At 38.9% G+C, this 16,319-nt stretch overlaps 1 pseudogene; it reads right to left on the bottom strand.

The window, feature by feature from the left end:
- The window catches only part of LOC146546183 (NACHT, LRR and PYD domains-containing protein 12-like), a 17,153-nt pseudogene extending 1,289 nt beyond the window's left edge, over positions 1–15,864 (bottom strand).
- Positions 15,865–16,319: the final 455 nt, after the last annotated feature.

The following is a 16,319-nucleotide window of genomic DNA, read 5'->3' as shown; positions in this document are numbered from 1 at the left end:
AAAGACTAAAAACTTATATGATGAAAGTCATACTCACGAAAGTGGCCACTTTCTCATTTACTTTCATATATTGTTTTAGTAAGTATCGAAAACATACAAGTTTCATTATATAATTTTCAAGGGATCTTATATCTGTTTTCACTCTTGTATGCTTTTCATACAAGTTTCACACAAGACAGATACAAACTTTATAAGATTTATATATCTTTTCCATATGGGAAATGACAATCAACAATATAAAGCTTACAGCTGGTTTTAATAACAACATTTATTTGTTTTCTCAAATGAGAAAGAGCTATCGAGAAACACTCCTAAATCTTGAGTTCTTAACTTTTCCCAGTGGGCCAAATTCAACATTATCAGCTAATGCTAAATAGGCTGCCGTTATTAACTAATGCTAATTGGATGTGAATTAGCATTATGCACTAATGCTAACACTTACTTTTAACAATGTGAGTAGCTAATGCTAACACTATTTCCCTTAACTTTATAACAATGTGAACGGCTAATGCTAACACTCTTTTCCCTAGCAATACAACATCTGAGCTGCTAATGCTGAGTAGGTCGCCATTAGCACCTACGTCTAATTAAAGGCAAATACGCATTAGAACCTAATGCTCATATCGTTTTCCTTTGCTTTATAACAATGTGAGCAGCTACTGCTAAATAGCATTAGCTAATAACAGCAGTCTAATTTAATGTAAGTTAGCCTCATTTGCATTATAACGATGTGAGGAGTTAATGCTAAGTATGCTGCCATTAGCAGCTAATTCTAATTAGGGGTGAATAATTATTACCAGCTAATGCTAATATCGTTTCTCTTCCCTTTTAACAATGTGAGCAGCTAGTGCTGGGTAGGCTGGTGCTAGCAGCTAATACTAAAGCTAAGCTAATTTTGATGTGAATTAGCATTACATTAGTGAGGAGTTAATGCTAAGTAGACTTCCATTACAGGTAATGCTAATTTTAGGTATTTAGGAATTGGCAGCTAATGCTAATACCATATTTTCTTGCATTATAACAATGTGACCAGCTAATGCTAAGTAGGTTGCCGTTATTAGCTAATACTAATTTGAGGTGAATTAGCATTATCCGCTTATGCTAACAATGTTTTTTCTTACTTTTTTAACAATATGAGTAGCTAATCTGAACATTTTTTTTTTATTTAATTTTAACGTTTCCCCTGCGATGTGAAGAGGTAATGCTAAATAGCACGCCATTAGTGGCTAATTCTAATTTTAGATGAAAAAGCATTAAAAGCTAATGCTTATACCATATTTTCTTGATTTATATCAATATCAGTAGCTAATGCTAGGTATGTAGCCATCATTAGCTAATGCTAATTTAGGTGAATTAGCATCATCCGCTTATGCTAACAATGTGTTTTTTTACTTTTTAACAATACGCCATTAGTGGCCAATTCTAATGTTAGATGAGAAAGCATTAACAGCTAATGCTCATACTGTTTGCTTTGTAAGAATGACAGCAGCTAATGATACGAAGTCTACCGTTGTTAACTAATGTTAATTTGATGTGAATTAGCATTATCCGATAATGGTAACTCTTTTCCCCTGCATTACAACGACGTCAGGAGTTTAATGCTAAGTAGGCTGCCATTAGGGGCTAACTCTAATTAGGGTGAACAATTATTAGCAGCTAATGCTAATACCGTTTTCTCTTTCCTTATAACAACTTGAGCAGCTAATGCTAATTTGATGTGAATTAGCATTATATTAGTGAGCAGTTATTGCTAAGTAGGCTACCATTAGCAGCTAAAGCTAATTTGAGGTGAATAAGCATTAGTAGCTAACGCTAATACCCTTTCTCTTGTGTTATAATGATGTGAAACGTTAATATTGTTCTCAAACAACAGAATGAGAATGAAATATTGATTCTAACAGGGCCCATAAACAGTATTAGCTTAGCAGCATTAGCTTATCAGAGTTTTCATCATGGTCACATAAATCCTTAGCAGAGCAAAGTGGCCTACTTAGCAATAGCTGCTCAAGTTGTAGAAAGCAAGGGAAAACAGTAATAGCATTAGCTGCTAAATGTGCACTTGAGAACAAATTTATTGTTAATTCAGCTGTGAATGTAGAGTTTGTCATTATTTAAGCTTCCATTTCCAAATGTTAGCTGCTCCTGTCTGCCTCTTTGTCACAAACACAGACTGAAATGATTCACAGCCTTGTTTCATCCTTCTGTCACTGTGGACATACAGCATGGGAAACATACACATGGCTGACACTTTATTAGGTACACTGGTATCTATATCAGGTACACCTGTGACCTAAATGTTCCTGCAAACAGACTCCTTGGAGACCCCTACATAAATATCCATGAACTATCCAGCTAGACTAGTGTGTCTGTCCCTGAAAATATTCCTGCATGTGTGATTGTTCATGTCTCATCTGCAGGAAACAAACAGGAAGTGAGTGAAGGACACAGGAAATGTTTCCAGCTCTTCCTCCTCTATCAGACATTCTCTCCATACCTGAGAGTGTCCAGTCTCCAGCCTGGATCCTTCAGTCCAGCCGACAGCAGCTTAATTCCTGAGTCACCTGGATGATTGTAGCTCAGGTCCAGCTGTCTCAGATGGGAGGGGTTGGAGGTCAGACCTGAGGCCAGAGAAGTACAGCCTTCCTCTGTGATCAGACAGCCTGACAGACTGCAGACACACAAAACAACAATCAATCTGTCAACAATCGTTTTCTCTTCGTCACAATAACATCTATCCATCCATACATCCATTCAATGTAACTTTATTTATAAGTGACAATACCCAACAGACAACAACAGTCATCTGAAGCTGTTTAACAGTGTAAGGTAACCGCCTCCACTGTGAGCAGCCACTTGGTGATGGTGGGAAGAAGAACTCCCTTTGACACAAAGATCCTCCCAGTGAAAACAGGCTCCAGGAGGAGCATCTACCATGACTGGTTGCAGGGTGAGGGGAAAGAGAAGAACATGAACATCAAGAATGCAGCGAGTGGTAAAATAATAATAATAATAATGGATTGGATTTATATAGCGCTTTTCAAGGTACCCAAAGCGCTTTACAGACTAGCAGCCACTGCATGGCCTCGAGTACGTATGTGGTGCGTTCAAAGAGCATCAGCATAGACATGGTGGGTTCAACAATATAGGACATAACAATTTCTATGGCGAAAATACTATCAATGAATGAGCCCATAACATTTTAGCCATAAATGACAATCAACAATATAAACCTTACAGCTGGTTTTAATAACAGAATTCATTTGTTTCTCAAACGAGAAAGAGCTATCGAGAAACACTCCTAAATCTTTAGTTCTTAACTTTTCCAGTGGGCCAAGGTCAACATTATCTGCTAATGCTAAATAGGCTGCCGTTATTAACTAATGCTAATTTGACATGAATTAGCATTATGCACTAATGCTAACACTTACTTCTTTTTAAAAATGTGAGTAGCTAATGCTAACACTATTTCCCTTAACTTTATAACAATGTGAACGGCTAATGCTAACACTCTTTTTTCTAGCATTATAACATCTGAGCTGCTAATGCTAAGTAGGCTGCCATTAGCACCTACGTCTAATTTAAGGCAAATACGCATTAGAACCTAATGCTCATATCGTTTTCCTTTGCTTTATAACAATGTGAGCAGCTACTGCTAAATAGCATTAGCTAATAACAGCAGTCTAATTTTAATGCAAGTTAGCCTCATTTGCATTACAACGATGTGAGGAGTTAACGCTAAGTATGCTGCCATTAGTGGCTAATTCTAATTAGGGGTGAATAAATATTACCAGCTAATGCTAATATCGTATTCTCTTCCCTTTTAACAATGTGAGTAGCTAGTGCTAGGTAGGCTGATGCTAGCAGCTAATGCTAAAGCTAATTTAATGTGAATTAGCATCACATTAGTGAGGAGTTAATGCTAAGTAGACTGCCATTAGCAGGTAATGCTAATTTTAGGTGAATAGGAATTGGCAGATAATGCTAATACCATATTTTCTTGCTTTATAACAATGTGACCAGCTAATGCTATGTAGGTTGCCGTTATTAGCTAATACTAATTTGAGGTGAATTAGCATTATCCCCTTATGCTAACAATGTTTTTTCTTACTTTTTAACTATACAAGTAGCTAATGTGAACACTTTATTTTTTTTTATTGAATTCTAATTTTTCCCTTGCGATGTGAAGAGTTAATGCTAAATAGGATGCCATTAGTGGCTAATTCTAATTTAGATGAGAAAGCATTAGAAGCTAATGCTAATACCATATTTTCTTGCTTTATATCAATATTAGTAGGTAATGCTAAGTACGTAGCCATTATTAGCTAATGCTAATTTAGGTGAATTAGCATTATCCACTAATGCTAACACTGTTTTTGCCAACTCTTTTCCCTTGCATTATAACAATATGAGCAGCTAATGCTAAGAAGGCTGCCATTATTAGGTAATGCTAATTATTATGTGTGTTAGCATTATCCGCTGCTGCTAGCAATGTTTTATCTTACCTTTTAACAATATCAGCAGCTAATGCTAACACTACTTTAATTTCAGTTAAACCTACTTAGCATTAATTAACTTCATTTAGCATTAAGAAGTTTTTGCTATAGGCTACCATTAGTGGCTAATGCTAATTTTAGGTAAATAGAAATTGGCAGCTAACTGCTAATACCATATTTTCTTGCCTTATAACAATGTGACCAGCTAATGCTAAGCAGGTGCCATTATTACCTAATACTAATTTGAGATGAATTAGCATTATCCGCTTATGCTAACAATGTTTTTTCTTACTTTTTAACAATACGCCATTAGTGGCTAATTCTAATTTTAGATGAAAAAGGATTAACAGCTAATGCTCATACTGTTTGCTTTGTAAGAATGACAGCAGCTAATGATATGAAGTCTACCGTTATTAACTAATGCTAATTTGATGAGAATTAGCATTATCCGATAATGGTAACTCTTTTCCCCTGCATTATAACAATGTCAGGAGTTAATGCTAAGTAGACTGCCATTAGGGGCTAACTCTAATTAGGGGTGAATAATTATTAGCAGCTAATACTAATACCGTTTTCTCTTTTTCCTTATAACAACTTGAGCAGCTAATGCTAATTTGATGCGAATTAGCATTATATTAGTGAGCAGTTAATGCTAAGTAGGCTGCCATTATTAACTAATACTACGTTGACGTGAATTAGCATTATGCGCTACTGCTAATACTGTTTTCTCTTACTTATTAAAAATGATAGTAGCTAATACTAATACTCTTTTCCGTTGGGTAACAACAAAGTGAGGAATTAATGCTAAGTTGGCTGCTTTTAGCGGCTTATTCTAATTAGGGGTGAATAATTATTAGCAGCAAATGCTAATACCGTTTCTCTTTCCTATATACAATATGAGCAGTTAATGCTAATTTGATGTAAATTAGCATTATATTAGTGAGGAGTTAATGCTAAGTAGGCTGCCATTAGCAGCTAAAGGTAATTTGAGGTGAATAAGCACTAGTAGCTAATGCCAATACCCTTTCTCTTGTGTTATAATGATGTGAAACGTTAATATTGTTCTCAAACAACAGAATGAGAATGAAATATTGATTCTAACAGGGCCATAAACAGCATTAGCTTAGCAGCATTAGCTTATCAGAGTCTCCATCATGGTCACACAAATCCTTAGCGGAGCAAAGTGGCCTACTTAGCAATAGCTGCTGTAGAAAGCAAAGGGAAAACAGTATTAGCATTAGCTGCTAAATGTGCACTTGAGAACAAATCTATTGTGAATTCAGCCGTGAATGTAGTGTTTCCAGTAAGCTTCCATTTCCAAATGTTAGCTGCTCCTGTCTGCCTCTTTGTCACACACACAGACTGAAATGATTCACAGCCTTGTTTCCTCCTTCTGTCAGTGTCACTGACTGTCACTGTGACTGTGGACATACAGCATGGGAAACACACACATGGCTGATACTTGTATCTAAAGTTACAAAATGTTGTCTCTGTCCAAATATTACCTAACTGTAAGTCTACTTTTAATGAAACTCTCAACATGACTTATCAGTTATCATTAATGTTCCTGCAAACAGACTCCTTGAAGACCCCCTACATAAATATCCATGTACTATCCAGCTAGACTAGTGTGTCTGTCCCTGAAAATATTCCTGCATGTGTGATTGTTCATGTCTCATCTGCAGGAAACAAACAGGAAGTGAGTGAAAGACACAGGAAATGATTCCAGCTCTTCCTCCTATATCAGACATTCTCTCCATACCTGAGAGTGTCCAGTCGCCAGCCTGGATCCTTCAGTCCAGCCGACAGAAGCTTCATTCCTGAGGGACCTGGATGATTGTAGCTCAGGTCCAGCTCTCTCAGATGGGAGGGGTTGGAGGTCAGAGCTGAGGCCAGAGAAGTACAGCCTTCCTCTGTGATCAGACAGCCTGACAGACTGCAGACACACAAAACAACAATCCACATTGTTTCTGTTATCCATCTCTATAGCAGCATAACTAAGGGATGGTTCAGGGTCACCTGATCCAGCTCTAACTATAAGTTTTATCAAAAAGGAAAGTTTGAAGCTGATCGTCAAAGCAGAGAGGGTGTCTGTCTCCTGAACTCAAACTGGGAGCTGCTTCCACACCCAGTCCAACATAGCCAGGCTTTCTTTGCTGCTTTGACAAAACCTCAAATCCCAGTCAGAGATGGTGAGCACCATCACAGTGATGATCATTTCTCTGTTAACCCAGGCTTTCTGCTTCAGGATCTGTGCACGCTCACAGAACAAGGAGACCTTTAAACATCATTTCACTAAATGGATGGACTGAGCTCAGCCTACAGATGAACTGGATAAATAAAGATTTGACCTCAGTGTGCTCAGTGTTCCTGTCTATTCCTAACATATTCCTAACATGATAGCTGCACTTTAGAGCTCTAAAACTGGAACTGACACATATTTAAACTCCACATGTTACTCAGTACATTCAGTTCTGACACTCGCCCACAGTCCAACAAAGGAAACATGGAGATCACATCAGTTTGTCACCAAAGTCTAATTATTCCAGAGGGCAGTGTTGATACAACTAAAGTTATTTTTAAGCAAAGTTGAGTTTTTTATTGTCGCAGTACTTCATGTCTGAAGTATCACTTAAATGCATTACACGCTGTTGATGGCAGCAAACAAACCACCCAAACAAACAGAGGTGGGAGGCTTGGGCAGACTACGTAGGATCAGCTTGTGGGAGGAGTCAGGATAAAACCAAAGAAAGACAAGCTAACAAACACCACAGTGAAGTGAGTAGCTACAAACTGCAGGCTGATTAGTGTTGTTGAAGAAGTCGGTCTGAGGAACGTTCTTAGGATCAACAAATGACGGCATGTATGAGCCTCCCTCAAGACGCACCATCACAAGAAGAACACATGAGCTGTAGAAAAAGGAGAGACTATGAAAGCCACGGCGTTACAACGTGCACCAGCTGTTGGTCTCTCTGGAGACTACTGGGCGTGGCTGGGTAACCATGGTTACTTGGGAGTTACAGTACATGATATTAATGAAGAGTGGGAGCTGCGTTCTATAGCAAACAATTTGTTATGAGGTAATCAGCTGATCTTAGTTTAACCGGAAGCCCTTCACAATAATTGCAATGCCTTTATTTTGTACAACTACCATCAGTTCGTCTGTACTGATGGTAACTTAAAGTCACACTAATGTCGTTTAGTTTCTATAGTTTATGTAGTGGAAGTATACTACAGTACCCTGATCACTGATAGGACAGATTTATGTAGATATACACCTTTGTGTTTAACATTACTGCATTATAGTACTGTGATCTTTGTCCTTATATATGGCTATATTAGCTATACTGATGTACGTACATATAACTGGATATGTAACTTATCTATTCATCTTATTTGTCATGTATTTGTATTGTGTACTTCCTTTTTGTAAGAAACCACACACATGATCACAGCCGCAAGAATCAATCAGTGAAAGAATAAAGTGTCTCAAACCAAACCTTAAGCTCTTTATTCCACATGCTGGGATCATTTGGCCTTCAGTGGTGTTCTGGCTGACACACCGGAGTGACCAGAGTGCTAAAGAGTGAATCGGACACACCAGTGTCATCTCTGATATCTCCACTACATTTAATCGTCCTTCAGCTTGTGGCTGCCGTTAGCTGGTCTGCTAGTTAGCTGATTTGCTATTTAGCCGGTGTGCTAGTTAGCTGGTGTGCTAGTTAGCCGGTTCGCTAGTCAGCTGGTGTGCTGACCAGCGAACCAGTAGGTTACAAGATGAGCTTGTCTGTCTGATGAGCCAGCTCTCTCTGTCTTGGTCATTTTGTCCTTGGGCAAAACCTAACCTACCACTACAACTGTAGCTTACCTCCACCAGTGTGTGAATGTGAGAGTGAATGAATACAGGGAGTGCAGAATTATTAGGCAAATGAGTATTTTGTCCACATCATCCTCTTCATGCATGTTGTCTTACTCCAAGCTGTATAGGCTCGAAAGCCTACTACCAATTAAGCATATTAGGTGATGTGCATCTCTGTAATGAGAAGGGGTGTGGTCTAATGACATCAACACCCTATATCAGGTGTGCATAATTATTAGGTAACGTCCTTTCCTTTGGCAAAATGGGTCAAAAGAAGGACTTGACAGGCTCAGAAAAGTCAAAAACAGTGAGATATCTTGCAGAGGGATGCAGCAGTCTCAAAATTGCAAAGCTTCTGAAGCGTGATCATCGAACAATCAAGCGTTTCATTCAAAATAGTCAACAGGGTCGCAAGAAGCGTGTGGAAAAACCAAGGCACAAAATAACTGCCCATGAACTGAGAAAAGTCAAGCGTGCAGCTGCCAAGATGCCACTTGCCACCAGTTTGGCCATATTTTGGAGCTGCAACATCACTGGAGTGCCCAAGAGCACAAGGTGTGCAATACTCAGAGACATGGCCAAGGTAAGAAAGGCTGAAAGACGACCACCACTGAACAAGACACACAAGCTGAAACGTCAAGACTGGGCCAAGAATATCTCAAGACTGGTTTTTCTAAGGTTTTATGGACTGATGAAATGAGAGTGAGTCTTGATGGGCCAGATGGATGGGCCCGTGGCTGGATTGGTAAAGGGCAGAGAGCTCCAGTCCCACTCAGACGCCAGCAAGGTGGAGTACTGGTTTGGGCTGGTATCATCAAAGATGAGCTTGTGGGGCCTTTTCGGGTTGAGGATGGAGTCAAGCTCAACTCCCAGTCCTACTGCCAGTTTCTGGAAGACACCTCTTCAAGCAGTGGTACAGGAAGAAGTCTGCATCCTTCAAGAAAAACATGATTTTCATGCAGGACAATGCTCCATCACACGCGTCCAAGTACTCCACAGCGTGGCTGGCAAGAAAGGGTATAAAAAGAAGAAAAACTAATGACATGGCCTCCTTGTTCACCTGATCTGAACCCCATTGAGAACCTGTGGTCCATCATCAAATGTGAGATTTACAAGGAGGGAAAACAGTACACCTCTCTGAACAGTGTCTGGGAGGCTGTGGTTGCTGCTGCACGCAATGTTGATGGTGAACAGATCAAAACACTGACAGAATCCATGGATGGCAGGCTTTTTGAGTGTCCTTGCAAAGAAAGGTGGCTATATTGGTCGCTGATTTGTTTTTGTTTTGTTTTGAATGTCAGAAATGTATATTTGTGAATGTGGAGATGTTATATTGGTGTCACTGGTAAAAATAAATAAATGAAATGGGTATATATTTGTTTTTTGTTAAGTTGCCTAATAATTCTGCACAGTAATAGTCACCTGCACACACATATCCCCCTAAAATAGCTAAAACTAAAAACAAACTAAAAACTACTTCCAAAAACATTCAGCTTTGATATTAATGAGTTTTTTGGGTTCATTGAGAACATGCTTGTTGTTCAATAATAAAATTATTCCTCAAAAATACAACTTGCCTAATAATTCTGCACTCCCTGTAGTGGGATTGTAAAGGGTCTTTGAGGGTCTCAAAAAGCGCTATATAAATGCAATCCATTATTATTATAAGAGCATCTTTAGGCCTGACTGTGCTCATCCTTCCTCCAACCTCTCCTTACCAAAGATAACAACTACATCAGTATTAGCTCAATAACAATTTCTGCAATTCAATTGTGGACATTCATTTTTAAACCTTGTGTAAAACGATAAAACCTCAAAGTCTGAGCATTATTCTTTGTGCAAACAGCTCTTGCAGGTTCCCCCGGACTTAGGTTATTTTTATTATTTAATTACTTTCCTTTAAGCAGCTGTTCAGGCTACTAAACTCATCCCAGAAATAACAAGTGACACCATTAATAGTAGAGGTGGGAATCACCATACAACTCGCGATACGATATTATTGCGATTTTTTAAAATATTTTGCGATATTTAAATTCTGCACATAAAGGTAAACTTTATCAATATTCATTTTATCTAATATCAAAGTCTCACACTCAGTCTTTCTCTCATTTCAGTCAGTTTTATTGTTGACAAACTGAACGGTTTGTATTACAGTCTAGTCCAACTTAACTGAATGCAACCATCTGGTACAATTATAGCTATTCTGAACTATGCAATTTATGAAAACTATGCAGCCCCTTCAGCAACTGAAGAATTTGAAAGTAAATTTAAAAAATATATAATTTTACATTAAATAAAAAAGTTTCAAACTTAATTAAAATTAAACATGTCTTAAATTAAAATAAGTAAACTGTCATGTTTATTGCTGCCAAAAAAAAAGTTAAACACATTTGGACAGTGAAGGAATGTCAGGATTGTTGCTCAGAAAAAGGATCAACATGCTCTGAAGTCAACATGCTCTGACTCCAGAGCATGTTGACTTCAGAGAAAAAATTGTTTGTAACAAAATATCGATTTCTGCTGTCCCTGTATCGATACATTATTAGCAAACAAAATATCACGATACTACACAGTATCGATTTTTCCCCCACCCCTAATTAATAGTGGAGCTAACTTTAACAGGTGAAACTGATTTGACCTATAAGGCTACTGCAGTTACTTCTTATCAGGTTTAGTAGGGAAGACATCTGGATGAGGTAGTTAGTAGTATGTAGTTAGTACCGGGCGACTCCCCTCCCCCACATCGGCACCAGAACCCTGTATTATCTACAGGGTAAGACTGCCTGTTTTATCAAACTATGGCCATTACTACTGTGATCATTTGCAGCCCAGTGTGCCGCTCTCTCTGCTGGGATGAACCACTGGAGCTCACCCAGTCATCCCTTTCTTTCTCTCAAGAAGAAGTGAAATAAATATATTTATTATGTTACGAGTCTAATATTCTTTAAATCAAACTGTAATGAATAAATCAAGCAAGAAGATTTGGTGGCTCCACGTGTTGTAGAAGAAAAGATAAACATCTCATTTTGAGAAATCAGCCTTTAAAATTAAGTACTGTGAATAAAAAACAAACAGCGAGCCAATCAGCAGTCGCCAATATCCTCCTAATTTCATTCACAAAGAAATCAAATATATATATTATGGGCCCAAAGGAGCCTAAATCTTTAAATTAGGCAGTGCATGAAGTATTTTTTTAAATAAACAAAGACATGACTATAACAACTTTTAGTAATTCAGATTCCAATTATCCACTCAAATGTGAATAAAAGTTCACTTGACAGCTGTAAAAGTTACCTGTTTATACAATAATATAAATCACATTTCAAATGATCATCTGTGGAAAAGTTTGAATCCTGACCTGAGAGTTTCCACTGCACACTGTGAACTCTTTAGTCCCAGCGGACAGAAGCTTCACTCCTGAATCCTGCAGGTCAGAGTTACTCAGGTCCAGCTCTCTCAGACTGGAGGACTGGGAGCTGAGGACTGAGGACAGAGCTTCACAGCTTCTCTCTGACAGGTTACAGCCACTCAGTCTGAAAAATAAAAGACAATCTATAAAACAAGTACTCATGTAGAGTTTGTTAATACATTTCACAACATTAAATGTTGACTTTCTATTTTTAAAGAAAACATAAAGATACTAAGATACAACATCATATGTATGAACTTTAATTAATAATTCTAAAAACTAAATGTTTTCTGATCTGACCTCAGAGTATTCAGTTTACAGTTTAAACGTTGTAGTCCAGCAGACAGAAGCTTCACTCCTGAATCCTGCAGCATTCTGATACTCAGGTCCAGCTCTGTCAGACTAGAGGACTGCGAGCTGAGAACTGAGGACAGAGCTTCACAGTTTTCCTCTGAGAGTTCACAGATGTTAAGTCTGAAGATAAAAACATGAATAAAGATTGTTGTTAAAGTGTAATCAAGGTGCAATAGCTTATTGTCTTGTGCTGAGCAGGTTAGTAAAACTTCCGTTTAACTTTGAAATGAATAAAAATGCTATGAAACAAGGATAACTGGATAAAGACATAAACAAAAACAAACATCAAACACATAACAAACAGAACTAAACATAATACAAATTGATCTGACCTCAGAACATTCAGTTTGGCATGTGGACTCTCCACTGCAGCAGACAGAAGCTTTACTGCTGAAGCCTTCAGGCTGTTGGTACTCAGGTCCAGCTCTCTCAGACTACAGGACTGGGAGCTGACCACTGACAGCAAATTTTCACAGCCTTTCTCTGAGACGTTACAGCTGCTCAGTCTGTGAGAGAAAGGAAAAAACAAAAACAAAAAAAAAACAAAAAATATATGTGATCAAATTAAATTTGTTTATATGTTGAACCTTTTTTTTTTAAAATTTATTTAAACCTATGAGACTATGAGTGCTACCAGTCCAGTGCACATGATTGGTACCTTGATGGAACCTTGCTCAGGGGTACCACAAGGTAACTATTCGGTGGATTCGACCCCTGACCTTATGATCATGGGGCGACCACTCTGCCTACTGAGCTAATAATTCTGTGTACACTGTCATACAATATTAACTAAAACAATTATTTTAGAAAATTTTAGTAATTCAATAATCATGCTCATTACCTGTGTATTGTGAATAACACTGGATTTTAAACACTCGCTGTATAAAACTCTTCCTGTTAAAGGTGTGTATAAAGGAGATGAGCTGAAATGCAGACTTCATGGAGAATGTTTGCTGTCAGCATATATCAAAGACAAAGCAGAGATCCATCCAGTCTCTTCCACTAAGCCCACAGAGGGACAGACAACCACTCTCACTCACACCTGCATGAAGTTTAGATCACCAGGTAACCTAACTGCATGTCTGTGGACAGTGGGAGGAAACTGTAGAGGACCCAGAGTGAACCCACTGTAATTCTGTGATAACACTGGTTATGGAAGCCTTACAGTTACATATGGTTACTGACAAGAAACACGACCTTAGAGGCAATTTCAGTAATGAAGACCGAGTTTCTCCCTCCATACAGGATGAAAACATGACAGCACAGCAGAGATTTATATTTAAAAAGGGAGGGTGTGCACTGAAAGTGAGATACAAACTTGAACTTAAATTATGAACATCAGAAAAAGATGTAGGTGAAGTCTGGCAGGTGAAGTTTGTGCTTTAGAATAAAACAACCAAACTCCTGGAGTTGGAGACAAGTGAACAAGCTGAGGATAATAAACCTGTCAGAGGGGCTGAAGCATCAGAGCTCATGTTCTTATAGGCTGGGTCTGGATTGTCCTTTGATAAGAGTTACAGAACAAAGTGTGTTTTAGAAATGCTGGAGTGAAACATTAAAACTACCATATATTTACTGAGTGACTGATGATCATTTAATTTACTATTTTAAAAAAATGTTACAGTGCTCTTTGAACTCAGCATTTCTGATTTATTTCCCATGATTTTAACAATGAAGCGATGACAACATGTTTACTCACAGAGCTTTGTTGGAGGCTTTGACCACTGGCAGCATTCTCAGAAGAGCCTCCTCTGAAGCAGAGTATTTCTTGAAGTCAAACTCATCCAGATCTTCTTCTGATGACAGTAAGATGAAGGTCAGAGCTGAGCACTGAGCAGGAGACAGTTTACCTGTGGAGAGACTTCCTGAAGTCCTGTATTGTTGGATCTCCTCCACTAGAGAACGATCATTCAGTTCATTCAGACAGTGGATCAGATTGATGCTTTTCTCTGCAGACAGATTCTCACTGAGCTTCTCCTTGATGTACTGGACTGTTTCCTGATTGGTCAGTGAGCTACTTCCTGTCTGTGTCATCAGGGCTCGTAAGAGAGTCTGATTGGTCTGCAGTGAAAGACCCAGGAGGAAGCGGAGGAACAAGTCCAGGTGTCCATTTGGACTCTGTAAGGCCTTGTCCACAGCACTCTGGTAGAAGTGTTTCTTTGCAGAATCTCCTGTTTCAGACTTCTGGGAGGTTGTTTGTTGTTGTTCCAGCAGATTGAGTCCAGAGTTGCTGAAGGTCAGATGGACATGAAGAGCAGCCAGAAACTCCTGAACACTCAGATGGATGAAGCAGAACACCTTGTCCTGGTACAGTCCTCTCTCCTCTTTAAAGATCTGTGTGAACACTCCTGAGTACACTGAGGCTGCTCTGATATCGATGCCACACTCTGTCAGGTCTGATTCATAGAAGATCAGGTTTCCTTTCTGCAGCTGATCAAAAGCCAGTTTTCCCAGAGACTCAATCATCTTCCTGCTCTCTGGACTCCAGTGTGGGATCTGTCTCAGCTCCTCCATCATACTTGACCTTCTTCACTTTGGCCTGAACCACCAGGAAGTGGATGTACATCTCAGTCAGGGTGTTGGGCAGCTGTCCTCTCTTTCTGGTTTTCAGCACATCCTCCAGAACAGTAGCAGTGATCCAGCAGAAGACTGGGATGTGACACATGATGTGGAGGCTTCGTGATGTCTTGATGTGGGAGATGATCTTGCTGGCTTGCTTCTTATCTCTGAATCTCTTCCTGAAGTACTCCTCCTTCTGTGGGTCAGTGAACCCTCTGACCTCTGTCACCATGCCAACACAGACAGGAGGGATCTGATTGGCTGCTGCAGGTCGTGTGGTTATCCAGAGGCGAGCAGAGGGAAGCAGTTTCCCCCTGATGAGGTTTATCAGCAGCACATCCACTGAGGTGGACTTTCTAGGGTCAGTTAGGATTGTAGTTTTGTGGAAGTCCAGAGGAAGTCGACACTCATCCAGACCATCAAAGATGAACACAACCTGGAAGTCTTCAAAGCTGCAGATTCCTGCTTCTTTGGTTTCAGTAAAGAAGTGATGAACAAGTCCCACCAAGCTGAACTTTTCCTCTTTCAGCACATTCAGCTCTCTGAAAGTGAATGGAAATATGAACTGGATGTCCTGGTTGGCTTTGTCTTCAGCCCAGTCCAGGCTGTATTCTCTGTGTTAAGACTGTTTTCCCAATGCCAGCCACTCCCTTTGTCAGCACTGTTCTGATTGGTTCGTCTCTTCCAGGTGAGGCTTTAAAGATGTCTTCTTGTCTGATGGTTGTTTCTGGTCTGTGTGGTTTCCTGGATGCTGTTTCAATCTGTCTGACCTCATGTTCCTCATTGACCTCTGCAGTCCCTCCCTCTGTGATGTAGAGCTCTGTGTAGATCTGATTCAGGAGGGTTGGGTTTCCTGCTTTAGCGATGCCCTCAAACACACACTGGAACTTCTTCTTCAGGGTGGATTTAAGGTTACGATGACAACGTCCACTGGGAGTTCCTTTAGAAATAAAGAAAAATATATATATTGAATTTAAGTACTTATCAAGGGTACATGACCATTTCTTTCCTGCCCAAATTAAGTGCTTGTGAAGAATCAGGTCAAGTTCTTGCAACATTATGAAATTTTAGTTTTTCCATTAGCTGATATTATTTATAGATATCTTCTTACTGCTCAGTAGATGATCAGCCAGCTTATTCAGCTTCATTCTCTTCAGGATGTTTGCTGTGATCTTCACAAATGACTCCATGCTTGAATCGAGTTTAGGCTCACACTTTTGATATGACTCTAGAAAAACAAACAAAAACATAATAACAGATCCATCACAGCATTATTAAGCTGTTGCATGGTTTGTTTTTTGTGTGTGTCTTTTTTTTCAGCATCATGTGTAACTGAAGCCTTTTTTGTATTTATTAATAATTCACCATCACATCATGTCAGATGTTTAAGTTACTTCATGAGAAATTTTAACTAAGTACATGGGTGTTAAAGTAATGTTTTTCTGTATATTTAACCAGTTTGTAGACATCAAAGCCCTGTTTATTTTTTATTTTAGCAAAACATCGTCTGAGGCAAGAATAAATCAACTAATTAGCAAAAACAAAAGAAAGAAAGAAAACATGTTTGACATAAATTACATTTATTATAATTAAAACAAAAAAAAAAAGAAAACCATTAATCAACATATGAACGTTACCTCTGATG

The sequence above is a fragment of the Mchenga conophoros genome, unplaced genomic scaffold (genome assembly GCF_057382185.1).
Source record: "Mchenga conophoros isolate Kocher_MC1m ecotype Shallow Benthic unplaced genomic scaffold, M_conophoros_male_GT1.1 unmapped_scaffold_6, whole genome shotgun sequence".
Lineage (NCBI taxonomy): Eukaryota > Metazoa > Chordata > Actinopteri > Cichliformes > Cichlidae > Mchenga > Mchenga conophoros.
This window is presented reverse-complemented; position numbering and strand designations above follow the sequence as displayed.